This window comes from Chiloscyllium plagiosum, chromosome 3 (assembly GCF_004010195.1).
Source record: "Chiloscyllium plagiosum isolate BGI_BamShark_2017 chromosome 3, ASM401019v2, whole genome shotgun sequence".
NCBI lineage: Eukaryota > Metazoa > Chordata > Chondrichthyes > Orectolobiformes > Hemiscylliidae > Chiloscyllium > Chiloscyllium plagiosum.
In genome coordinates this window covers 137,118,587-137,125,268 of record NC_057712.1, presented here as the reverse complement: position 1 = coordinate 137,125,268, position 6,682 = coordinate 137,118,587, and the positions used below count along the sequence as shown (strand labels likewise).

The window sequence follows — 6,682 nt, the reverse complement described above, 5'->3', positions numbered from 1 at the left end:
GCTCTAGCAAATCTTTGTGTCAGTATATTAGTCCCCTTCCAATTTAGGTGCAATCTGTCCTTCTTGTACAGGTCACTTCTACCCCAAAAGAGATTCCAATGATCCGAAAATGTGAATCCTCCTATACACCAGCTCCTCGGACATGCATTCATCTGCTCTATCCTCCTATTCCTGCCCTCACTAGCTCGTAGCACTGGGAGTAATCCAGATATTACTACTCTTGAGGATCTCCCTTTTTAAATTCCTGCCTAACTCTCTGTAATCTCCCTTCAGAGTCTCAACCTTTTCCCTTCCAATGTCGTTGGTTCCAATGTGGACAATGACCTCTTGCTGGCCCCTCTCCCCCGTGAGAACATTCTGCACCCACTCTGAGACATCCTTGATCCTGGCACCTTTCTGTTGCTTATTTTTGCCAATTTGTGTTTCACTTTCTTGCACCTAATCCTGTCTCTAACTTTGCTCATAAGCCACTGTTCTCTTCACACTCTTGTGCTCGACAGGAGTAAACTACTTTTATAGTTCTTCCGTTCGCTTCTTGAAAGAAAAGGACAGATTCAATATTTCCCGTTTTCTAAAACCCAATTGGCGTTGGAAGCAGCTAAATATTCCTCACAGGTGAGAGGAGGCATTTGTTAAGCTAATGGAATTAGCAAAGGGGTTAAGTTGATTAAGTTGGAGTGTTGTTGAACAAGAGACCTTGGAGTGCAGGTTCATAGCTCCTTGAAAGTGGAGTCGCAGGTAGATAGGATAGTGAAGAAGGTGTTTGGTATGCTTTCCTTTATTGGTCAGAGTATTGAGTACAGGGGTTGGGAGGTCATGTTGCGGCTGTACAAGACATTGGTTAGGCTACTGGTGGAATATGAATAGGAAGGGTTTGGAGGGATATGGGCCGGGTGCTGGCAGCTGGGACTAGATTGGGTTGGCATGGACGGGTTGGACCGAAGGGTCTGTTTCCATGCTGTACATCTCTATGACTTTAAGTTTGATTTGACATAAAACAGCTCAAAAATAGAAATTAGAACTTAAGAAACTTGTGGGTAAAAGAAAGAGCATTTCCAGCAAGAGAACAGGAGGGAATGAGAGCTGACTGACTGAAAGGATGGAGTTTAATAAAAAGGATGATGCAGAGGATGATTCTGATGAGGAAAAACACGCTGATAATTCAAAGACCAATAAGATATTTAAATGTGTACATGCCCGATCTAAATTCAAAGAAATGGATGTGGGACACTGTTTACTTCATTTGAAAGGGTAGAGAAAGACAATGTGGCTGAAGGAAAATTGGACCCTGCTCACTGGAGAAAGGAATATTCTAGACATGTATAAGTTGTGTTTTAAAGCACAGTTATATTTCAGGACTGTGTTAAGGGAGGTGAACGAGGTGGAATTGTTTGGAAATCTTTCTGAATTGAACAGAATGATTTGATTTCTGGGAATGCTGTCCAGCAGCACATACATGGGTTTCCTCTGGGTGAGAAAGTGAGGGCTGCAGATGCTGGAGATCAGAGCTGAAAATGTGTTGCTGGAAAAGCGCAGCAGGTCAGGCAGCATCCAAGGAACAGGAGAATCAACGTTTCGGGCATAAGCCCTTCTTCAGGAATTTTCCTCTGGGTGCTCTGGTTTCCTCACACCATCCAAAGATGTGCAGGTTAGGTGAATTGGCATTGGGAAATTGCCCACAGTGTTCAAGGATGTGTAGGTTAGGTGCATTAGTCAGGGATAAATATAGGGTAATGGGTATGGGGAATAGGTCTGACTGGGATCCTCTTTGGAGGGTTGGTGTGGACTTGTTGGGCCCAATGGCCTGTTTCCACACTGTAGGGATTTACAATTCTAATTGCCCAGAGTTAATAGTTAACCTCATTGCTGTGGGTCTGGAGTCACATGCAGACCAGGTAAAGATTGCAGTTTCCATCCCTAAAGGACATCAGTGAACCAGATGGGGTTTTCCAACAATCGATAATAGATTTGTGGCCATCATCAGACTCTTAATTCCAGACTTTTTCATTGAATTCAAATACCACCATCTGCCATGACCGAATTCGAAGCTTGGGCCCAGAACATAACCCGGGTGGTGTGTGTATGGAGTGAGCTGCCAGGGGAGGTGGTGGAGGCTGATACAATTACAGCAATTAAAAGGCATCTAGGAGAAAGCGAGGATTGCAGATCAGAGTCGAGAGTGTGGCACTGGAAAAGCACAGCCGGTCAGGCAGCATCCGAGGAGCAGGAGAATCGACGTTTCAGGCATAAGCCCTTCCATCAGGAATCCTAATGCCAGAAATGTCGATTCTCCTGCTCCTCGGATGCTGCCTGACCGGCTGTGCTTCTCCAGCACCACACTCTCGATTTTAAAGGCATCTGGATGGACACAAGAATAGGAAGGGTTGAGAGCGCTATGGGCCAAATACTGGCAAACAGGACTGGACCAGTTTAGAACAACTGGTCAGCATGGATAAGTTGGACCAAAGGGTCTGTTTCTGTGCTATACATTTCTATGAGTTGAAAAGTGTGGTGGTGGACTCTAACATCTACAGTCCTCACTTTCTCCTAGTGCATTTCTATGACTCTGACTCCTCTGGACCCCCTCCAACACCAGCACATCCTGCCTTAGAAATGGGGCCCAAAACTGCTCACAATATTCCAAATACAGGTCCGACCACAGCCTTATAGGGAACACCCATGCTCTTGTATTCTAGCCTGCTTGAAATGAATACCAACATTGCATTTGCCTTCCTAACTGCCAACTGAATCTGCATGTTAACTTAAAGAGAATTCTGAATGAGTACTCCCAAGTCCCTCCTTCTTTCAGATTTCCTAAGCCTTTACCCCATTTAGAAAATAGTCTATGCCTCCATACTTCCAACCAAAGTGTAAAACCTCACACTTTCCTACCTTGTATTCCATCTGCCACTTTGCCCACTCTCTCAGCCTGCTCAAGTCCTTCTGCAGTCTCCCCAACACTGACCCCCGCGGAATCCCACTAGTCACCAGTTATCATCCTGAAAAAGACCCATTTATCCCCACTCTCTGCCTTCTGCCAGTCAGCCAATCCTCTATCCATGCCAGTGTCTTGCCCCTAACACCATGGGCTCTTAGTTTATTTAGCAGTTTCCTGTGCAGCACCTTGTCAAAGACCTTCTGGAAATCCAAACCAATCACATGCACTGGCTCTCCTTTGTCTAACTTGCTCATTACCTCCTCAAACAATTCTCATAGCTTTGTCACGTGTGATTTTGTGATTTGATTTATTATTGTCACGTACCAAGATGCAGTGAAAAGTACAGTTTTGCATGCTAACCAGACAAGTCATACCTAGGGCTTGTCATATGAAGTGTGAGTGAGGACTCTGGGTCTGTACGCAATGGAGTTCAGAAGGACGAGGGGGAGATCTGATTGAAACTTACAGAATACTGAGAGACCTGGATAGAGTGGGTGTGGAAAAGGTGTTTCACTAGTAGGAGAGACTAGGACCTGAGGGCACAGCCTCAGAGTGAAGGGACAACGCTTTAGAACTGAGATGAGGAGGAATTTCTTCAGCTAAGGGATCAGGAATCTGTGGGACTCATTGCTGCAGAGGGCTCTGGAGGCCAAGTCATTGATACAGAGATAGATACGTTATTGATGAGTAGGTAATGAAGGGTTCTGTGGAGAAGGCAGGAGAATGGAGTGGAGAAACACATCAGCCATGATTGAACGGCAGAGCAGACTCAATGGGCCGAACGGTCGGTGCACAGTGGTGACTTCTGCAATCAGAGGTCAATATGTGAGTTTGTGTAGGACCTTGTGTGTGCGCATGTGGGTCTGTGCATGTGCACAGGCGTGTGTGCTTGCCTGTAGGATTAGGGGGATTTAGTGCTAATTCCAGATCATAGTTTAATCAGTTTGATTCATAACAAATGGGTTATTTTGAGTTGATTAATGACGCATGGTGACTGCATTTTTTATCCCCGAGGGTAGTACAAAAGATAAGTAACTGGCCCTTTTGGTAAAGGAACCAACATTTGCAATAATGGTACATGCCTCACCACACCCAGGTTATCGAATGGAGAGCAGGGATCCCTTCCTCCAATCAGAAAGGAAGGAGCTGAGGGTGGAGGTGAAAATTGAAGACCTAGGAGTTTCCATGGTATTAAAGTTCAGAATGCTGGAGCTGAGGAACTTACTGGGGCTCATAAGAATGATCCCACGAAACAAGCTCAGCACAGTGTAAAGATGTCTTTTAATTTTTCTGTACTTTTAGTTGTGGACTGAAATGGGAAAAGAATAATTTTAAAACCCAAGGACTGTTGAAGATTACTGCATGCTTTTTGAAACGGAATCCTCATTGTAAGCACTGTTTACACAGCTGCTGGTCTAAGCAGGAGTAGAAGGAGGTACAGATGAGCTGGAGCCAATAGGGTGTACAAAAGGAGATTCAGTCAGCAATAAGTTGCTGATGGGTCCATGGAAAGTTACTGTCGTCAAAGACCTCCTGTCTAACAAGAATTCTGTAATTGGTTCTAAGGTAAGGGTTGAGAAACCTATCAGCCATTATTGAATGGTGGAGCAGACTCGATGGGCCGAATAGCCTAACTCTGCACCTATGTCTCTGCACTTATGGTCTCATTTGATGACCGAACAACTTGGAGCTATGAATGAGATAGTGAGAAGTGATCTGATCTCAACCAGCCCAGAAGTACTGTCACTGTTCTCTGCAGTAAAAACACCACTTTAAGCTTGAAGAAAGGGAGATTATTCTATCTTCAGCAGTCGTTGTTAGTGGTGAGTTTTAGTTAATAAGGCAGAACCAGGTACTCCATCCCTTCTACAAACCAGTGACAGCATTCAGAGAAGGCCAATCAGGAAGCAGCATTCTGGTCAGTACAAGCACCATCTGAGCAGGTTCTGTGAACAGGGACCACTGGTCTGCATTGCTAGTCTCTGTCTCTCACCACTACACTCATGTTTGGTTTCCTGTGTGCTTGTGTCTGAATGTGTGCATGTGCATCTGGACCTGTGCCTGCATGTGGGGGTGTATGTATATAGAAGAGAGAGTTTGTGTTTAACTAACAGAGTGATATGTCGATGGTGCATAATTGTTCACTTGTAGCTACAGTCTATTTCTCTGTAATAAACAGTCATTGTTGTTAAGTACGGAAACCTGGTCCGTGATTTCAGTTAGTCTGGGTCTGAAAGAAATCGGGAGATTTTTGCATACTTTGTAAAATCTTTAACTTTTATGATGACTCTAGGAACAGCAGGTGCTGACTAAGTAATTAATTGCCAGCAAGTTATCTCGATATGAAATTCTGGGTTTAATTCCAACTAGAACCCACAGCTATCCACTGGTTAGACTACAGGAGAGGTGAGTAAGGTGGGTGTAACATAGAAAGGCCTTTTGTCAAGAGCAAGAGTAGCACTTTATTCCTTAAGAGTAACTACATGAAGGGATAAAAGAGCATCTCGAACACTGGATTGGGATCAGCAAATGGAGATATCCTCACGGAGCTGCGCAGGTTGATCACCCCAAAGACAGTGCAGATAGAACAAGAGATTCCTGAGGCAGGATGTGGGATTACTGAAAACTGCAGCGTTGATAAATACATTCTGAGCAAGCCTTCAGTAGGGATACAGGTAGATGATGAAAATGAAAATGGGACATCAGCATTTCCTGATTCTCTGGATCTGACCACCCAATTCCAGGCAAAAGTGAGGATTGAAGATAGTGGAGATCAGAGTTGAGAGTGTGGTGCTAGAAAAGCACAGCAAGTCAGGCAGCATCAGAGGAACAGGAGAATCAACGTTTTGGGCAAGAGCCCTTCATCAGGAATTTGGGGGGAGGGTGTTGACTGACAGATTCCACTTAAACTAACGGGGAAAACATTGTGCGCTCTTTTTGGACCTGCCAATAGAAATACAATCAGATCAGGGTTTCAATTTTGTCTGAACATTTTTCTGGACACAATGCATCACTTGAGTAGAAAACAACTGAACTCTACAGCATACCATCAACAGACACTGGGAATGTTTGCAGAGATACCATCAGACTTTCAAAGCATATCACCCAATATCCCCATGGTTTCAACAAAGGTTCTAATTCGCTGGCTACCAGAGTATCCCAAAATGAATCTATTGGGTACAAGCTCTTCAAATGAATCTAGAAATGTTCTTAATGTTGAAAAGGATGTTTCTAGAAAGACTCACAAAGGCAAAGCGCAGGAAACAATGAGAGAATGGGCAAACAAACATGCTGAGCCTGGGACACTTCAAAGGGGAATGAAGTGTTAGTTCCTTCGAGAGAGAAAGCCTCTGAAAGTAAGGCTCAGTAGTCTCCACTAGGGTAAGAAAGCTGAGGAAAGAGAATATTCTGATAGCTTACCTGTTAAAAGATTACTAACGTAGAGAGCTGGAACAGGAAGTCCATGTTGTGCAAGTGTATGGCACTTGGGGAATATTGTTTGATTGGGCAATCAGCAGTACCTGCCACTTGTTTTAAAAACAAGCTTTGTTCATTCTTTTTAATTCACCTGTGGGACATGGGTGTCGCTGGCTGGATCCAGCATTGTCTTTCCCTAGTTGCCGCTTGAGAAGGTGAGGGTGAGCTACCTTCTTTAACCGCTGCAGTCTATGTGCTGTGGGTAGACCCACAATGCCCTTACGGAGGGAATTCCAGGATTCTGACCCAGTGACAGTGAAGGAACGG

The 6,682-nt window shown here is 44.4% G+C and overlaps 1 pseudogene; it reads left to right on the top strand.

Annotated features, from left to right (window-relative positions):
• Positions 1-4,435: 4,435 nt before the first annotated feature.
• The window catches only part of LOC122540229, a 22,322-nt pseudogene continuing 20,075 nt past the window's right edge, over positions 4,436-6,682 (top strand).